This window comes from Diadema antillarum, unplaced genomic scaffold (genome assembly GCF_040938485.1).
Source record: "Diadema antillarum isolate AM-2024a unplaced genomic scaffold, OU_Dant_1.0 seq00001855_RagTag, whole genome shotgun sequence".
In the NCBI taxonomy this organism is placed as follows: domain Eukaryota; kingdom Metazoa; phylum Echinodermata; class Echinoidea; order Diadematoida; family Diadematidae; genus Diadema; species Diadema antillarum.
In genome coordinates this window covers 22,958-41,107 of record NW_027272527.1, presented here as the reverse complement: position 1 = coordinate 41,107, position 18,150 = coordinate 22,958, and the positions used below count along the sequence as shown (strand labels likewise).

At 40.5% G+C, this 18,150-nt stretch overlaps 1 pseudogene; it reads right to left on the bottom strand.

The window, feature by feature from the left end:
• The window catches only part of LOC139712775 (bone morphogenetic protein 2-like), a 48,077-nt pseudogene that overhangs the window by 8,851 nt on the left and 21,076 nt on the right, over window positions 1-18,150 (bottom strand).

Genomic DNA, 18,150 nt, shown 5'->3' with positions numbered 1-18,150 from the left:
ATGGGCGATGCATGAAAGAGACAGACGCGCTGTTGTTCGACTGCCGACAGCGCGAAAACGGTCTTATCAGGCTCTCTCATTAATATCATGAGATAACAACGATAAACGCTATTACTACTCTCAATAATTACACTTTGGCCCATTTCTAAAATGCACGTGTTTTTTTTTCTTCTTCTTTCCTCAATCATGAAGAGGTATTAATGCTCATGATTGTGTCAGAAAGGCAAAGATAGTATTTTTGTTTCAAATTACTCGAAATTGCTGGCACAAGTTTTGCGGTAAACGGTAAAGTCGTGTTACTGAGAGCTTTCGTATAGGTGCCAACAGACAAACAATGCCATGTAATTGGGCAGATGTTAACAAGAATTGGGTTTTGACCAAATTTTCGTCAAAGTGTGGTGAACCTGTATTCTTTACTGTTGTTAGATATACTCCAACTGGTATCACATAATTCTTTTTAACTGTAACTATCAACGGCCGCCGATACACAACGCACGCCACCGTGTTGTCGTGAGTGTTTTACTCTATCATGCCATAAAATAAGTTAAAGATAGAAGCCACCACCTACGACACTATACGGGGCATTATTCTGTAACTGATGTAGAGTTGGCATCCAACCATGAATCAGGGGACTAAAGGTGATCATCTAGCCCAGATTGCTTTGTCTTGCCCAATCTCCAGCAGCCATAGAACCGTTTAAATCCACCAAAGTCGACCATAATCCGTGTGTGACTTTTCCTAAATGAAGGACAGATTCTCACGAAAACAAGGTACCTGCCATTGTCGCTTCACTGCCGAAGTCTAGGTTTGTGATCATCTGCCATTGCTATGTGGAACAAACACTATCAAACCACAACTATAAAGCATCTTTTCAAAGTGCTTCGGTATTCCATATTGGAGTTGAAAAGGAGATAACACGCGTAATCATTATAGGTCCCAATTCAAATAATAGTCCGCCATGCAACAGACTCAACCGACTTGTCTTTATTTACATACAAGATAAAACAGTTATAATTCGCTACCTTGCCAAATATTTTTCGTGTCAGCAGTCGGTTTTGGTCGCAAGTGAGTTACAAAACCACAAGGTCAGTTAACCAGAAGACCGCGTTACTAATGTTTCTAATTTACGGATATTTCCCGTAAGTACCCAGTAGTAACGTACGCCCTATCAGTTCACAGGTTGATACCTGGAATCCAGATCACATGCATTTATTGTCGCTATGCCGGGCGAGCAAGTAACAACACCTTTTTAACAGACTACTGAGTCCTCATTAAGTTTAAATAGGTCACTAAACTAGTCCAATGTGAAAATGTAAGCTGACAACATGGGCAATGGATGGGTACTCGATAAAAGATACTGATGCTAACTGGAATATAAGCTACGCCATCTTAAAGTATACTTATATCCTCACATGTAACAATTACAAGGATTCGCCTGGCTTACCCTGGTTAGTCAGTCACGTTCTTTGAAGACGCGCGATATATTTGAAAATTTCATGCTACCTGTGACAAACTTTAAATGAAGTTATCTATGTCATGGTGTCACGTGCAAAAAGATCATTATTGATTCTGTGAATATAATTCTGCGATGACATTCGTGTCATCTCACTCGTAATTTCAGTCTAATTTTAAATCAATATAAATCAAATTCAAATTTAAATTTTGACACCACTCCGAACAATGTTTTGCCTATAAGGTCAAAAAATAAGAAGATAAAGATTATTAACTCTTTAACGATGAACATACCAATCAGGGTTAAAAAAGAGAAAATGATAAAAATGTGTTACGTTTTGTATTACACTTTCCTATACAATAGAGGCGTCGGCTGACTTTCATGACGTGCTCACTTTTCCTGAATATGGTCTGAAGGCCCTCTATACGTACAAGAAGAACACATTTATTGAAAATCACCTCTAATCACTGTAAAAGCCAGAGTTAAACCCCACTATTGACTAAGGATGATAGCCCTTTTTCGTAGCCCTATTTCACATCAAGAACTAGACTACAGAAGTCTTGTCACGCCCTCCCATAGTGTGGCGTTCAGGCAGTGTGACTGTCCTTAGTCCCTCCTGCACTATAAACGTGTTTTTGCTAAATCCGTTACGGTGTACGTGCTGCCTCGCTAATCCGCCTACTTACACTTAAGTTTCCTGCATGACTCCTTGACTTTGTGCTGCATGTCCAAACACCGTTTTCTCTGCTTTGGCTCATTTTGGAGTCAGGCAACCAATACTTGTTGATCAATCGTTCAGATTGTTTCTATTTTTCTTTTCTTTCTTTTCTGTTTTTTCTGTACGCGGGAATGCACTACTAGTATAGTTGTACTTGGCAGTGATATACGCTGTCACAGTATGATTCGTCAAATCTAGATGACGCTGAGTGTGTATGTTTGTGTGTGTGTGTGTGTGTGTGTGTGTGTGCGTGTGTGCGTGTGTGTGTGTGTGTGTGTGTGTGTGTGTGTGTGTGTTGTGTGTGTGCGCGCGCGTGCGGGTAAATTGTATATGTAATATGTATAGCCATGTCTTGGTTGATTTATACATTTCTTCATTTATCCACGTGTATACGTGAGGGGCACCCACATCTGAGGTGGACGCAATTAGAGCGCTCATCAAGCCATCATCATTTAAATCTGTCCGTAACACACTTAAAAGCCAGCGATGAAGCCATTATGAGACGTGCTTCGTTTAGCTCTTTTCCATAATATACATTCCACGCGCATTATACTTCTCTACTGCATACGGTTGTTAGATATTAGTAGATTGCAGTCGCTCGACGACGCCATTCATCAAAGGATTTTTGGCTGCTCCTCAATGAACAGCTGGCATTAGGATCGCTGCTCCTCTCATCAATGCACTGAACTCTATAATTTTGACAGTGTGCAACCCTCGTCCTCCTACATAGTGCAGATGTCATCATTTTATGCCGCAACGCTATCATATACTGAATGTATCGAAATCACCATCGCATACAATTATACACACACTTTCCACACACAAACACACATATATAATTATACATTGTCGTCTTTTGGACTATTCATGACTTCGCGGGGTTCTACGATGAAATATCTAATGCAATAATAGGTGTGCATCGAATTTCGTTCTCCACCGGGCGATTGCTAGTGTGTTAGGGCTTATAGGTGAGAAAAATTTGATCTTGAGTGAAGATAAACCATGGTTAACGATCGTCATACTTTTTTGTTATTTACTGGTTGTTATATCTGTTATAAACTTATTCTGGAGATCCAAAGGTTACCATACAAACGCTATCTTCATCTTGTTCTTCTTTGCTGATAGCCCTCTCAGGGTCTATGATCAGCTTCCCAGACTGCGAAACAAACGACAATGAGACCCCGATTCGTAATTGTGCATCACTTGTTTTGAGCGTTGCATTCAGTGAGATGATCTTTAGATTGTAGAAAATATTGAAGCAGGTAGGTCCGTTGGTTCTCTCATTCAGAAATCATGGTCCAATATTGGTCTCTTCGTCCAAACGAAATGCGAACGGGAATACGATACACACCTTCCCGGGTGAACTTGGATTGATTGACGGTTCGTCATAAATTATTACGAGAGCACGGTCTCACTCACTTCGCTAAGTCGGCGAAGTCGGCCAGCACGTTGGAGCAGACGGTAGAGAACGGGGTCTGGTCAGACGCCAAGATTGTCGAACTTGACTGCCAAGGAGGAATGCGAGACCTTGACTAGCCAGACTGCTCACACCCATTAACATTCCTCGCCTAGGATCGATAACTAATCGTATGAGTAACCCCCCCCCCCCCCTCGAAAAAAAAAAGAAAAACGCGGGAAAAAGGGTTGACGTTGTGGACTGAACACCCGATGAAGGCTTGTTGGACTTGTTGCGCCACACAGCATGCAGGAAGTCAAAGCGAATCTACGTTGATCATTCTGTCCGTCTGAGATGAAGCTCTGTTTTGACGAGTATGGGTGTATGTGCTGGTTTGTGTGTGTGTGTGTGTGTGTGTGTGTGGCAAATGTGTCGTTGTGTACAAGTATTTTTTTTTAATGCAGGTTGTCATGTTAGAATTGTCTGAATATTAATGTACTGTGGTATTCATCGTTTGAAATGATAATCAAAAACACGCATCCACAAAGTGTATCTAATGTTACATCCTCATTAAAACACCTATACTGGAATTTAAAGTAGTGTAAGTATATATTGAAAGTCCGACTAAGTTTCGCATTTTCTTTCTTAACGTCAACTCTGGCAGATTTATAGCGAGTACCTCTGGTCGAGGGAAGAAGTGGTCTTTGGTCAAGTTGCATCTGGCCATCTCTCTCTGCTGTCTGAAGTCGACAGTGATATCTCTGATGAACAGTTGTCTGTGGTCATAAAAGTTTGTCTGCCAAGAGGTCTTCAGTTGTCTCTGGTAGGCAGTGGTTGTCTGTATTAAAAGAGTGACTGTCTGTGGTCGGAAGTGGACGTTTCTGGCCAGCTGCGATTGTCTGTAGAAGACAGTTGCTCTATTGCTGTACAAGCGATTTTCTCTGCTTACGATTGTCTCTAGAAGACAACGGCTCTGATTACAAGCGATTTTCTCTCGTCGGTAACAGACGTTTTTGGTTAGCAGCGATTATCTGTACAGAAGAAAGTAATGTGGTTGTAGTTAGTACCGATTGTCTGTCGGAGACAACGACGATTGTCTGATTAAGGGCAATTTGTAAATCAGTCGCAATGTTGACGTACTGGTTTTAAGCGATTCTTCCCTGGTCGGCAACGGACGTTTGTGACTAGCAGCGGTTGCCTGTAGAAGAGAGCTCTATGGTTGTCTGTAGTCGGTAGTTGCTGTTTTCGGTCAGCTGCGGTTGTCTGCAGATGACAGCGTCCCTCTCGCTACAAGTGATTTTCTCTGATGACGGCTGTCTCTTATAGTTACCAGTGGTGTCCTAGGTGAGTAGTTGTCAGTAGTCACCAACTGTAGTGTTTGTCTCTTTTCAGCAGTAGTTGATGAATCCGGTCGGCGGTCAGTAGGCGGAGTTGTATGTATGCCCATGATTTCTTTTGTCGTGGCTAATACTAAACGCTGATTAAATCAGTGCTTATTTACGTCGATGTAGGGAGATTTGTCAATCAGTTGCATTAAAAAACATTTGTTTTCATAACGCTTTTGTGCTTCAGAAAATAAAGATGAATATCGATGTTATCTAACATGCACTCCCGTAAGAGGAAACAAGGCGCCCTGACACGCGTGTGACGATATTGTGTTGTCGTTTCAGTTACTTCAGTGAAGTATCGCTACGCATCGAACAGTAGCTATGGTTTCAATTTTAAAGGTACACGACTTGGCAAAGTTCATCTTCATGTAAATGGTACCTCAATTTACAGGAGGAATGTCGAGGAGGAATGCATTCTCTTAAAGTCTGCCAGTCGTTACTGAGAGATGACGTTTCGATATGTGATCATTTAGTGGTAAATCGTGCTTCATTAGACTGAAGTTTGGAGTTTATCTTTGACCTATAGATTCATTTGTGATTGACATCTCTCAGTGCACAGGACAACAATGTCTGAACACCTGAAATGCTCCGGGTTAAAATCTAAATGTGTGGTTCAAATGTCACAAGTACAATACATCTGCGGATGATTTTTTCATCATTTTTGATATCCAACTCGTGATTAAATGTTAGGGAGCATTTAAAGTGTTACTATTGTCAGCCACATCGGCACGACATAGTCAGATTGCATTTAAGATTGAAAATGAGAGAAGCGCCAATGAACATGAAGCTGCAGCACTATACAGAAGAGTACTAACTAATGTACGTGTGACTAGACGCCATGTTTGAGAACTACACAAACTAATCAGGGAATTGTGCAGTTGTGGAATAATGTCACCAAGGACTGAAAAAATGGAATGCTTGATTGTTTTTGTGCAATTAAATCCCTGTCTTTTGTTTTTTTGTTTCGTTGACATTTCATCGATTTTAAAACAAAATTTAAAACAATGGTTCATATACATTCTAAAAACTGTTCTCGCCATGATATCTGAGCCTGCTTAAATGCCATTGCACACGGTTCTGGTCGTACGTTGCCGGTGACTGAACTAGAAAGTGATAAATACTGGCTGCGTACTATAAGACCCTAACAAATAGGACAGTGACGTTGGCAGACGATAATGGGTCGTGACAGTAGAATTTTCGGCGGCAACCCTTTGAAAGAACAAAACTCTACTGTAACAGTCGGGGATTACGTGGGCGTGGCATGAAACGTCCCTGGCCGATCACGGCGCAGCTTCCCCGCTGTCAACTGACGAAATGGTCACAAGAAATCAATATTGCAGTAATTTGCTGCGTACTTCAGTATCACTCAAGAAGCTCAAACCATGGAGCTACAACAGACGTAGCTCCATGCTCAAACCGACCATTTTGATGAAAGTACTCGTACCACTCTGTTTAATTTTGTTTTGAGGCGTGGAAGCAATTATATGATCGCTCCCTGCTCCTTGTCCTCATCCCGGGTTTGTTCGAGAGACTACAGAGGTGTAGTTTTGTCCCACCAGTAAAGTCAATCAGTCATGCGTCAGCGCATATCGATGATTTTTTTTTTTTTGGGTAATTTCATCACATTTTTTAGGTATTGCATTTGCCAGGAATTGTTTGGAAGATGTGTGGCTTGGGTTTTAGGCACCATCGCTAGTTTGGCGATTTCGATGACATTAAGAAGTTATGTCAACTGACTGCGATACGAGCTTAGCAGCCTGGGACCATGACCCTTTGTTTAGGAACGGAAACCGGTGGTCTAGGTCATTGCAGATCCAGGTGTTGCCAACTTTAGTAATGGAAGAACAAAGAAAGGAATAGGGACGAGGAGAGAGCCGAGGAAAAGAGCAGAGAAAGACGGAGGCTGAGGGAGAGGGAGATGGGGGAGAGGTTGGAGGACGAACAGGAAAATTCCTGCTTCCGCGCAGTCCGAAGTGTTTGAATTTTATGTTATTTAAAGTCTTTCATCAACTTTAATGCCCTTTTTTCAAACCAAAGTCTATAGACCCTAGTTTCAGCTCTTATTTTTTCTTTCACAAAAGAAGAAAAATAAGTCAGATAAAATAAAGCGAGAACCAGAAAGAGGTCACCGTTTTTAAGGTATAGAAACTGCGTGGTTCGGCTTCATCGATAGTCATTTTCTTTTGCGAGAGTGATATTTCCTCCTTTTCTCCTTTCTTTCTTTCTTTTATATTGGACTGGTTCAAACGTGCTAAGAACTCCAAAATAATGTAAAGACGACGATTCAATCTGCAGGGATGAAATACAAAATTGCGAAGACGCTTTTATCTGTCAATCTGACAGAGATGAATCTGAGAAAACTTTATTCTATTGCAATTCTAACCTTGAGACTTGTTCCGAAAAAGGTGAAATGTTGAATAGATGCTTACAACTGAATAGATGATCTGTCATATTGGCGTGACCAGTAGACCCATCATGCACAGAAGTGGCGTTGAGCCTGACAGTGTAATTGATGGTATTTGTTCTTTCCTCTGATAATAAGGCTCTCTATAGAGCATCAAGTATCAATATTTGCTGCCATTCGTATGAATTTCCACCCAGGAAAGATAAAGACCCACCTCGGATTTTTTTTTTTTTTTTTTACGAAGCAGAAGTTTTCAGCGAAAATATTGATCACTAGTTATCGGGTTTTCTTCTCGAAACTACCGGTGTGTGGCGTGTGTAGTCAATGGGCGCACAGGACACAACAACGCGCTGGTAGAGAGTTGATTGATGAATTTCATTACAGTTCCTAAAGGAAGCCCCTGCTTGTTGACTGTATTTACTTAACCACACTTACAGATTAATTGTCAGCATTGCGTGATCATTGGGCCGTATTCGGTTAGGAGTCAAATTTGATTTACCTCACATCGGGAAATTGTTGCAATGAAAGAGCGCGAAGTATGACATCACCGTCGACAGGAAATGATGAAAAATAAGACCGTCAAAACACATTCTTTGGGGACTGTAAATTATCAGCAATCTACCGGCACTCCGCACAAAGACTTAGCTTTGAAATGTTAACTTTGATATCTAACTTTCACTTTGTTATCAAACGGAACAAGAATTAGTTGACTCCACTGAAAAAAAAAAAAGCTGCTTCGTTCAAATTGAATTTACTCGTAGCATTGTTTCTACGTGAAATGATTTCGAACATTCAAGGCATTTGGTTGTACGTTTCAATTTTTCATTTTTTTTTTTTATTTCAGGAATTGTCGTAAAGTTAAATATATCTCCCAGATTCATATCTATCGATGAGATTGATAGATAACCGAACGCATGTTACTGTCAGACTGGCAATTAAGAACACTTCTATAACATAGGCCTACAACATTTCAGGCGACAGAGGAAAACTTACATATGGAGTGATAGCGAGAAAGAACGAAAATAAGAGAGAAAGATAAAAAGATAGATAGATAGATAGATAGATAGATAGATAAAGATAGATAGATAGATAGATAGATAAAAAAAGGACATAGAGAGGAAAGAGAAAGAGAGAAGGAGAGGAAGCACTCGAACTCTCCTGTTGAGAGAACCATGAGCTCTGCAGATTTGAGATGAACTTTACGAAGTCGGCTCTCCGGTAATTGAGGCTGCCACCCACTCGCCAATGTAGGACTTCTACTCGAGACTAACATTAAACTCATTTGCCACCTTTAATTCTCCTGCTAATATATCAAAATTGCATTGCCTTCGTCGATCGAATGGCATTAGGATCAGCCAATAAGGATACAAATATCCGTTAGAGGTATACACTGCTGGTGAAAAACATCGAAGCAACGAGTTTGTTTTTATTTTATTTTTTAAAATCATTTTGTGAGCAATGTTTACAGGCGGAAAGCCAGCGCTCGGGGCACTAACATGTCCGAGTTTGACAGAGAATGGGCAACGAAAAAAACAATCTTATATTCGGTCGTGTTTACAATCAAAGCTTATGGTTTCGCCGACAATGCGAAATTGCCCGATTCAGTCTATATGTTTTGGAGATGATAGCAGCTAATAGATTCCATCTCCTTCCCTCACTGCCCACGACATTTTAGGGAGAAAATGTCTAATTTACAGGGACAATCGTTGATGAGACAATATGATACACTGTCCTTGGTCAACTTCAAACGAAAATATAGGAAATATCGTTGATTTGAAACAGCCACGCGTAAGAAGTGTCCCGTGTGACGTTAGTCTAACTTAACCATGTTATGATTAGAACATTGCACTTAAACAACAACAGCAACAAAACTTGAAATAGCATAGTAGCTGCTGGATATTGTTAGTCTAATCGTGGACTGGTATCGTTTATCCACAATCCTATTACAGTACGGAGATTACGGGACAAAGAGCGCCCGGGACCGACGATCCGACTTGTTCCATCTCGCTGAAAGACTGGTAACGAAACTGACTCTGACAACCTTAAGTCTTCGAAGTTTAAAGTCTACAATGACACTGAGCTCCAAAAGAGGCACAGGCCAGAAAGGAAATGAACTGTAGGAGGGGAGGAGGGGGAGGTTAATGACGCAAAGAACTTTGCACAATACCTCCCCCATCTTTTCAGAACTCTCCGACCGGAAGAGGTCACAGTTTTGCAATTTGTTCGATAGTTACCTTAGTCCGCCCCCGTACATAATATTTCTTTTTAACAAGTCCTTCGTGTGATTCTTTCTTTTGTTTTCATTACTTTTATTCTTTTTTTTTTCTTTTTTCGTCCTTCGCTTGCCGAGATACTTTTGACAAATATTAGCCGCGGGAATGAACATAAAAGTCTCATCTTTGTTTTCGTGCGACTGTACGTGTGGGTGTGTTTGTGCGTGTGCTTTCGTCGCTCGGGAGAGAATGAGATTTGTTTTAAAATCTGTCGCCTTGGCGCGGCATTACTCATTGCCGAAATGTAATATTTCAACGTCATGCCCCCCCCCCCCCCATTAGAAATACAACAGGAATATGTTACGAACTCCACATCAATACAAAACATACGGATGTGTGTGGCATATTACTAGTACCATGCCACAGTGAACATTTTGCCCCCTCTCCTCTATACACGCACTCACTCAGACACACACACTCAGACACACACACACACACACACACACACTTTTTATGATGTTCTTTATTTAAATTTCATTCAATATCAGGCTCATTTTCACAATGAAATTAGTTTGAACAAGAATAAGTAGCTGTTCTTCTGCTGCTGAATAACATTCTTTTTTAAAACATACGATACATTTTTTTGCAAAACACACACACACACACACACACACACACACACACACACACACACACACACACACACACACACACACACACACACAGATCTAATCCTGAAACAAACGAAAATACAAAAGCAGTAGATACAATAGCGTTTGCTCCCTGACAGAGCGGAGCATGAAGCAAGGTGTATACAGAGAGTTGCCAAAGACCAGCGGCAGCCCATTGGGCATCGATCCTTCACTCCGCAGCTGCCGGGAACTCATCCAGCCAGGACACACCTGGACACACCGGACAACGAGGTGGCCTGGATTCTGCATGGTTTGCAATGTCACTGCGCTTCAACGCAATCGAATTGGACGGTAATCACCTTTCCAGAGAAATCAGTTTAATTCGGTCGAACAAAGTCCCCAAACTGATGGTAGATTAGAAGGTGAAGCATAGGTATCTTGTGATTTTGCAAAATGGGCATACTGAGATGGAGATGATTCAGAACATCTAGACAAGCACTTTCCGTTTACTGCGGCACTCAAAAATTCGTTTGAGTAACGATAGACCGATCGATCGCTAAATCGATCAATCGACCGTCACTTGATAAACTTTGGACATACCCATAATCTAAGTCATAACTTCTTCCATTTGACATCTATGCTAGGTCCAGTCACTGATTTAAACATCTTTGACATACCATTTGCCATTTAACATGTTTACGATGAATGAGCAAAGTTTGCAATCAAGCATATCTGCGTGCAAGCTGATTTAATGACACATCTCATTTTAATTCAGCACAATTCAGCAATTGATAAAAACGATGCAATTTTCCTTCCCCAGGAGTTTGTCCATGCTATACGATACATGAATCACGATAACTTTGACAGTATGATAGTACACTAGCATGCATGCGGAGTCCGAGGGACATGCTGCCGTCCAATTTAATAACTACTAACTCTACCTCTGGCTGAGCCCTCAGTTACTTTTCCCACGAGCTAACATTTCTTATGAAATACTCCTTAATCACCATCCGATTCCACTAAGTTCATATTCCCCGCACTTGAGTTGCCTATTGGGTATTTCGTATCTCTGCGCGGTATTACCCAAAATGTCCCTTACTAAGTCCAAAGTCTCCAAGCTCAAGGCGCCCCAACGGTATCCCGTATCTCCACTCGGTATTATCCAAATGTCCTTAACTAGGCCAATGCCTGGTAATTACCATCCCACCACCAAATTCCGTGATAAGGGAAAAAACTCTGCATATCTTTTCATCATTTTTATTTTGTGTGTGTACATGCATCCAATGAATTTTCGGTCTGTCTTCATTATCGGAGGTGTTAATTACTTCGACCCACGAGACGCGGGAGTGGGCGAGGGTTATTTCGCCAATGAGATAAACATTCGCACAGCAGACCGTCGAAACACAGGGTGACGTCACGCCCCTGCTAAACTTGCGTCGCTTTCAAAACTCAGCGGACAGGGGTGAATGACGGACAAGCAAGGGAGCGTACACTAGTAATTTGCTCCACGGGTCTCCCGCCGAACGCTGATCGTCTTTCTGCGGTTGATGTCATCGGAGAGGCCCGCCCTCTTATCTATCCTTTAAATGCTTCAGGGGATCGAAAATATCACTTCATCGTAATAGCCAGGACTGTAAATATGAACAAGGATTTGATTATTCCTTCGACGCGATTGACGACATTCCGAGTTTCCTGCGTGCGTACGTTTGGGCCACTGGAAAGCGTTCGAAGAAAGAGGCGATATGTAGCCATATTGGGTGGACAGGGAACTCGCGCTGACGTAATATCCGCTCTCTATCTATTCTAGGGTTATCATTACTACGATGGCTCCTGCATTCCATGACAGTAAACAGACATTACATAAAGTCACGGGAGGATTTCCGATCGAAAAACAGTAGTAGCGAATCTGATGGGCGATTATGGCAGTGCTGAAGTGTGCCGACATCAGTAGAATCGTAATAAAAATCTGTTACTTCTACATATTCGACTGCACTTGATGAGAAAATTCATTCACACATTCAACAAACAGACAAAACTGGGCAATCTGTGTAGTGATATCTTTAACAATTTCTCAAACTTTCTATTGATCTATGTCACTATAGACGATAAATTGTTATGTTAAAACAAGAACTATTATTGTTTTCTTCTGCATGTTTCTGTTGTTGTTGTTTACTAAATGACATAGCGACTGTCCTCTGAAGATATGAATATGGTGGAAAATTACCTTTCCTGAAAAAAAGACTTTAAAGACTCAAACACAATTCCAGAGCAACAGAACGGAAATGTTTCTTCAAATCTATGGTCGAATCCGTTATTGTCATTCACCTTTCATGCAAGGCAAGGAAGGGTCTTTAGCTATTCATTGTTTACCACATAAAACCGAAAAGATGCATAAATGTTGGACTAATCTCTAAAAATGTCAGTGACATTAGTATAAAAATTCAACAGGAATACGTAAGTTTTAAAAGAAATCAAGAATATGCAGTATGTACACTATCAACGTTCAAGAAGTAATCAATAGCAGGGCCCTCTGGTAGAGCAGTGGCAACACTGAAGTGGCTACCCTGGGTAAATAAGACCTTATTATTATTATTATTATTATTATTAATAGGTAGTAAAAACATAAAAGAACATTTATCTTCTTTCTATACCTCCAAAAATGTGTAAAGATATGTCATGATACATAGAAGGATAAATATATAAAGAGAGAGGGAGAGAGAGATCACATCTTTACACATTTTTGGAGATACAGAAAGAAATTTATGATATGAATAGGCCTAAATATACTTATATATGTTTGTGTGTTGAAGTAGACACATCCATAAACATGATGAGGTGAATTGTATTTGTGTGTGTGTATGTGTAAAAAAAATGAGCCGCAATGGGCGCCAAGCTACATTTTCTAAAAGTGTTATCTCGTTTGAAATCTGAGAGAATTTGTAATTGCACTATTGGTCATAAAGTCCGAGAGACGGGTGAGCAGTATCCGCTAATAAACAGCTGACCTACGAGTAACCATCCATTTTCCGCGGTCAAGATAAACATGGCATGTCGTCCATCAGCGTGGAAGAAGAGAAAATGGCATTTTTTTAAAAATATCGCCCACGTTGCAAGCACATCTAAATAATACGTGAAAAGATTCTCACTGTCCCTTTTCTCACCCCTCCTACACGTCCACTTTTCCACGGCATATAGCAACAGTTACTTTGTTGTCCAAGCGACGATGCATCTATCTTTGCTTTGCAAAATAATTTACCTCGCATTTCTCAAAGAGTATCAAATACTTCTTCCGATGATTGTCTAGCAAGCGCAGCCGTTCCGATCATCCCAATGATATTTGCCTTTTCAAACCGACGAAAAGGTGGCACAATAAAATTGTCAATCAAATTATTCGCCTCGCAGTTGTCGGTTGAATGCTCGATCCCTTTCACATCTCTCTTTACAGCACAAAGCAGGGGGAATTCTTTGCTGTGACTTTGCTTTCAGTCATAATTTTTTTTCCAAGTCTCTCAGGATAATGGGCCACAAATATATTATCAGACCGTCCTTTATTATTCATGAAACTCTTACAATTCCCTTAATACCGCGAAAAATGTTTTGCACGGTTTAGCCTTCCGGCACCTTCTCGGTGTGAGTGCGATCACGTATAGTGATACACACAGCAGGTGGTCCTTTTCTCTGTCATAACGCCAAGTATAACTGCACCATGTAAGGCACGAACATGGATACACACACAAACCCCCACACAAACCTTGGGTTAACGCATTGATTTGGCCATGTCCAGTTGCACTTATAACATGTTTTATATTTTGCAAACTGGTGGTGGTATAGTCGTAGTGGTTGTGATTGCCTCAAAGGTTTTCGACGCAACTTACTAAATTGGCAAGATTTTCTCTGCTTGTCTGTCTTTTTGTTTTTGAGTCGATTGGATTTGTGTTCATGCCTTGCCCGGCAACAAGGGGAAGCACACCTAGAAATTATATTTATTCGCGCGTAACACCAGTTTAGGGAGATTCTGTGTACTTGAAGTGACGAAAATGACTGTTTTGCTAATGGTAATGATGACTGATCAAACTGGGAAATAGGTTTGTTTGTTTGTTTAGTTGTTCGTTGATGAGCCGGAATGGTTTAATTTTCTCGAATGACATTGGCCATTTTCATATGCTTGTGAACACAAACTGCCGTGTATAGAAGTAGAACGGAATGAGTTAGAACAAACATTCTTTCAACCACCCCTCCACCGTTCCGAGGGATCCGGGAACCTGCATTTTGGTGACGGGGCTCCGAGGAGGGTGAGAACTACGCATTGGTGGTTGCTTAACACTGAGGGGTGATCCCAATGCAAGAACTTTTATTGTCAGTATTAGATATGCATGATTATCAAACTGATGCTAATATTGCAATGATAACAAAATTGATCATTGATTGCATGCACGTGACACGTAGCAGATTTCCCGCAGCTATAGGCATGAATCCCACTTTTCGTGGTGATCAATGTTGTGGTCGTGGGTCGTACGTCGTTGACTCTCTGATTTCGGGATAAGCTGAAAGCCCCAGTGGCGTTCATACACCTATTTTCATTTGCAGGTAGAGATTATTATGTATATAAAGAATATTCTCACTGCCAGTATATCGTCCCATTGACTTGGGGGTAGGTGGAGCAGTGGGATTATTGTGATCTCGGCCTGTCGTGCACAATACCGCGCAATGATCAGATGCATCCATGTGGTTGGTTTCCGAGGGACGTATATTGGCTGATGTCGTTGGGCCTAGTCTAATTGTTCATGAGAACCAACAGATCAGGCATGCTATTGAGTTCACGCGAGGGGGGGAAATATCGTCCATCGCCTTCGGAAAATGGCAGTGGAACATGCCTTCTGGGGTAAAACACTTCACCCGTGGAGAATGGGTGGTTTTTTACAGAGCGATCACACATTTTAGCACCCGCAGCCACCTGATAAGTTTTCATTAACGAGCCATGATTATCACTACTCTTCATCCACATCAGGCGTGGATGCCTCTGATAAGAACAGAATAGTACTGACACTGGCTGTTGTGACGAAGATTCTAATGGGCCAGGTAACCACAAGAAACCAATTTAATTAGCGAGTAAAGGTAAAGACGTGACGAGGTTAAGGGTGATCAAGCTTTTTATCCAAGAGTGTGATTGTCCATGAGCTGGTTTTTAAAAAAGGATGAAAAAAGGCGATCAACCGAAGATGATCAATTTTGTGATTACATGGAGAGGAATAGGTGTTGTCTTGCTGGCCCTTTTGCCGAACTTTTTCCCAGAAATGCGTTCGTTGACATATCGTTCAATCAAAATTTTCAAAGATGCCTCCCCCAAAGAATTCAAAGATGCAATCAAACAGATTTCCCACGACCCTGCGGAACACCAAACAGCTCAATGCTGCAGCATACACGTGGAACATTGCTCTTCACCCCGTCCTGCCCTAATAATGGTAAAAGAAAATGATTGACCTCTTTATTACCCTAGGCCTAGTCCGAGGACTTCGTTCCTGTCTTTCAGCCTGTTTTTCCTAAGCATGATAGAAGTCCACATGGCCATGCCTTCATGACGGCGCCTTTTATTCTCAACCAAATAAACAAACAAACAAATAAACAAACAAATAAACAAATAACAAAAACCCACACGATTTTGTCCATGTAAGATTTTTGCTATCTACGGAAAATAATGATACTGATCAAATTTTCAAATTGTTACAAATAATGTTATCTAATTTCATTTATTTTCCATGTGTATGTTTATATATATATATATATATATATACATATATATATACATGTATATGAGAGAGAGAGAGAGAGAGAGAGAGAGAGAGAGAAAGAGAGGGTGCAGACGTGATAATTTGCGGGTGTGTGTTGCACTGGTCACACTCAGTCGACACAACGAGGGGATACCATGCTATTCAGGTTCAGATCAATCATAAATTGGGTCAGCGTGACCGGGAAAGCAGTCGCTATTGTCTCTACCTTAAAAGAGAGCAGACGATTTTCATTTCGTCATTGTTTGTTTGTACCGCTCTCTGTATTTCGTTTCCTCTTTCATAATTCGGGTTTTGAAAGTATATGATTTTCGTGTAGAGTATATTTGAGCCAATTACGAATAAAAGTCACCGCTTTCAATAAACTGGAAATATCAGAACATTCCTCCTTTAAAACGTAAGATGTTTTTGGTCATCCCACGGGTACTTACCATTATTGTTAATTTCAACCCCCCAAATAAGTAAAATTCAAAAGAAAGAGAATAATATTCCCTACAGAACGATACAAAAATGACAAAAATTGGATAAGAAATAAGGAAGATATAACATTTCTTAAAATTTGAATTTTTTTCGGAAAATATTTCTTGACCAGTCCTTATGAATATTCAAATGAGTGAGTTGATGACGTCATACCATCTCAATTTTTCATGTAAGTTATATATGAAATTCTTTAAAAATATCAGTTTTAGCGAATACAAGTAAAAGCATGTTCTCATACCAAAATACATCAGAGTTAACAATTTGTTCTTTTTATTTTGGGTGGTTTTAGGGCAAGTTTTACATCTATACAGCTGAAATGTGAGATTTTTGTCATTTCTGCATATGAAACAAATAAGAAATTTTCACAAGGACTATTCAAAAATGTTTTCAGAAAAAAAGTTCAGTCATATTTTCCTTATTTCTTATCCGATTTTTATCATTTTTGTATTGTTCTGTAGTGAATATTTTTCTCTTTCTTTTGAATTTTATTCATTTTTGGGGTGGATTTCCTCTTAAGACTAAGTCTACAAAACTTCAGTTGAAATCTGATAATGATTGTTCCTAGGATAAAGACATAATCATGTGGAACGTTTTGAAGACCAACCAGCAGCCAGCGATGAAAGCAAAAGCGGACCTAATACACTGTATGTAAGAATTAACTCCTGTAGTCTGGTCTCCCATTAATCAGAAGTAAACACTCCCTTGGGACTTGGAGCTATAGCTTTATAGGGGCTTTTCGTTTGTTTGGTATTCTCTTCCAATCTATCAACCAAAAGATGTCAGCTGGCACTCTCTCCTTCTTCTGGTAAGTCACACTAATGCCTTAAGTCTTTGTCTTCTTTTGAGGCAGACTTCCATAACGTTTGTATTATAAATACAACAAGTTGCTCTGACCAAGATCTTTCAGCAATCAGCGATGTCAATGACTTTACAAGAGTGGTTTGTCTTTCGATTGCTGTTATCATAACAGGCTGTATAATAGCTCTTCCGCGCTGCTATGCAAAGGGAAAAATATTTTGAAAAGGATTTGCATGGGAGGAACGGTCCAGTTTGCGCACATTTCGATCTTCATGGAAATTATCACACGGAGTCGACAACTTTCGAGGCCAGTTGCCATGGGAACCTGCCGGATTTTCGACTGATTATTTGTTTCCCAAAACGAAATCGGCTCTACGACAATCTCGATCGAGATTTAGGAGCTATTCGGTTGGATTAGATAGGTTTCAGAAGAGCTTCGTGTCACATTTGACTGTGCAGGTTGAAAGATTCCCCAGTTCTTGCTGGATTAAGACTTGATCGTGAATAGAGAAGGAGCCATTGTCATAGATTTATGACGTCAGATGGACTTTACAATGAACGGGATGCTGAGGTCATAAAGTGCACTTTTTGAGGTGTCAGTGAAGCAAACGGCAAGTCAACGACTTATCCATGATATCAAAAAATCTTTGCGCCTTTACTCTCTCGAACTTAGTTACTCAACGTACACTGAGCCATGCTCAAATGATTCCTTCATCCACTAATATGATTATTCATTATTTGGAGGTTAGACATCCCAGTGTCGAAGCAAGGATAGGATACACACGTGGATTTGAAATATGCTAGTTGCCATAACAGTGCACAAGAGTTGACATCTTGCAAAGCTGCTAAAATGTATGTATGTTAAATAAATTGAGTGAAAAA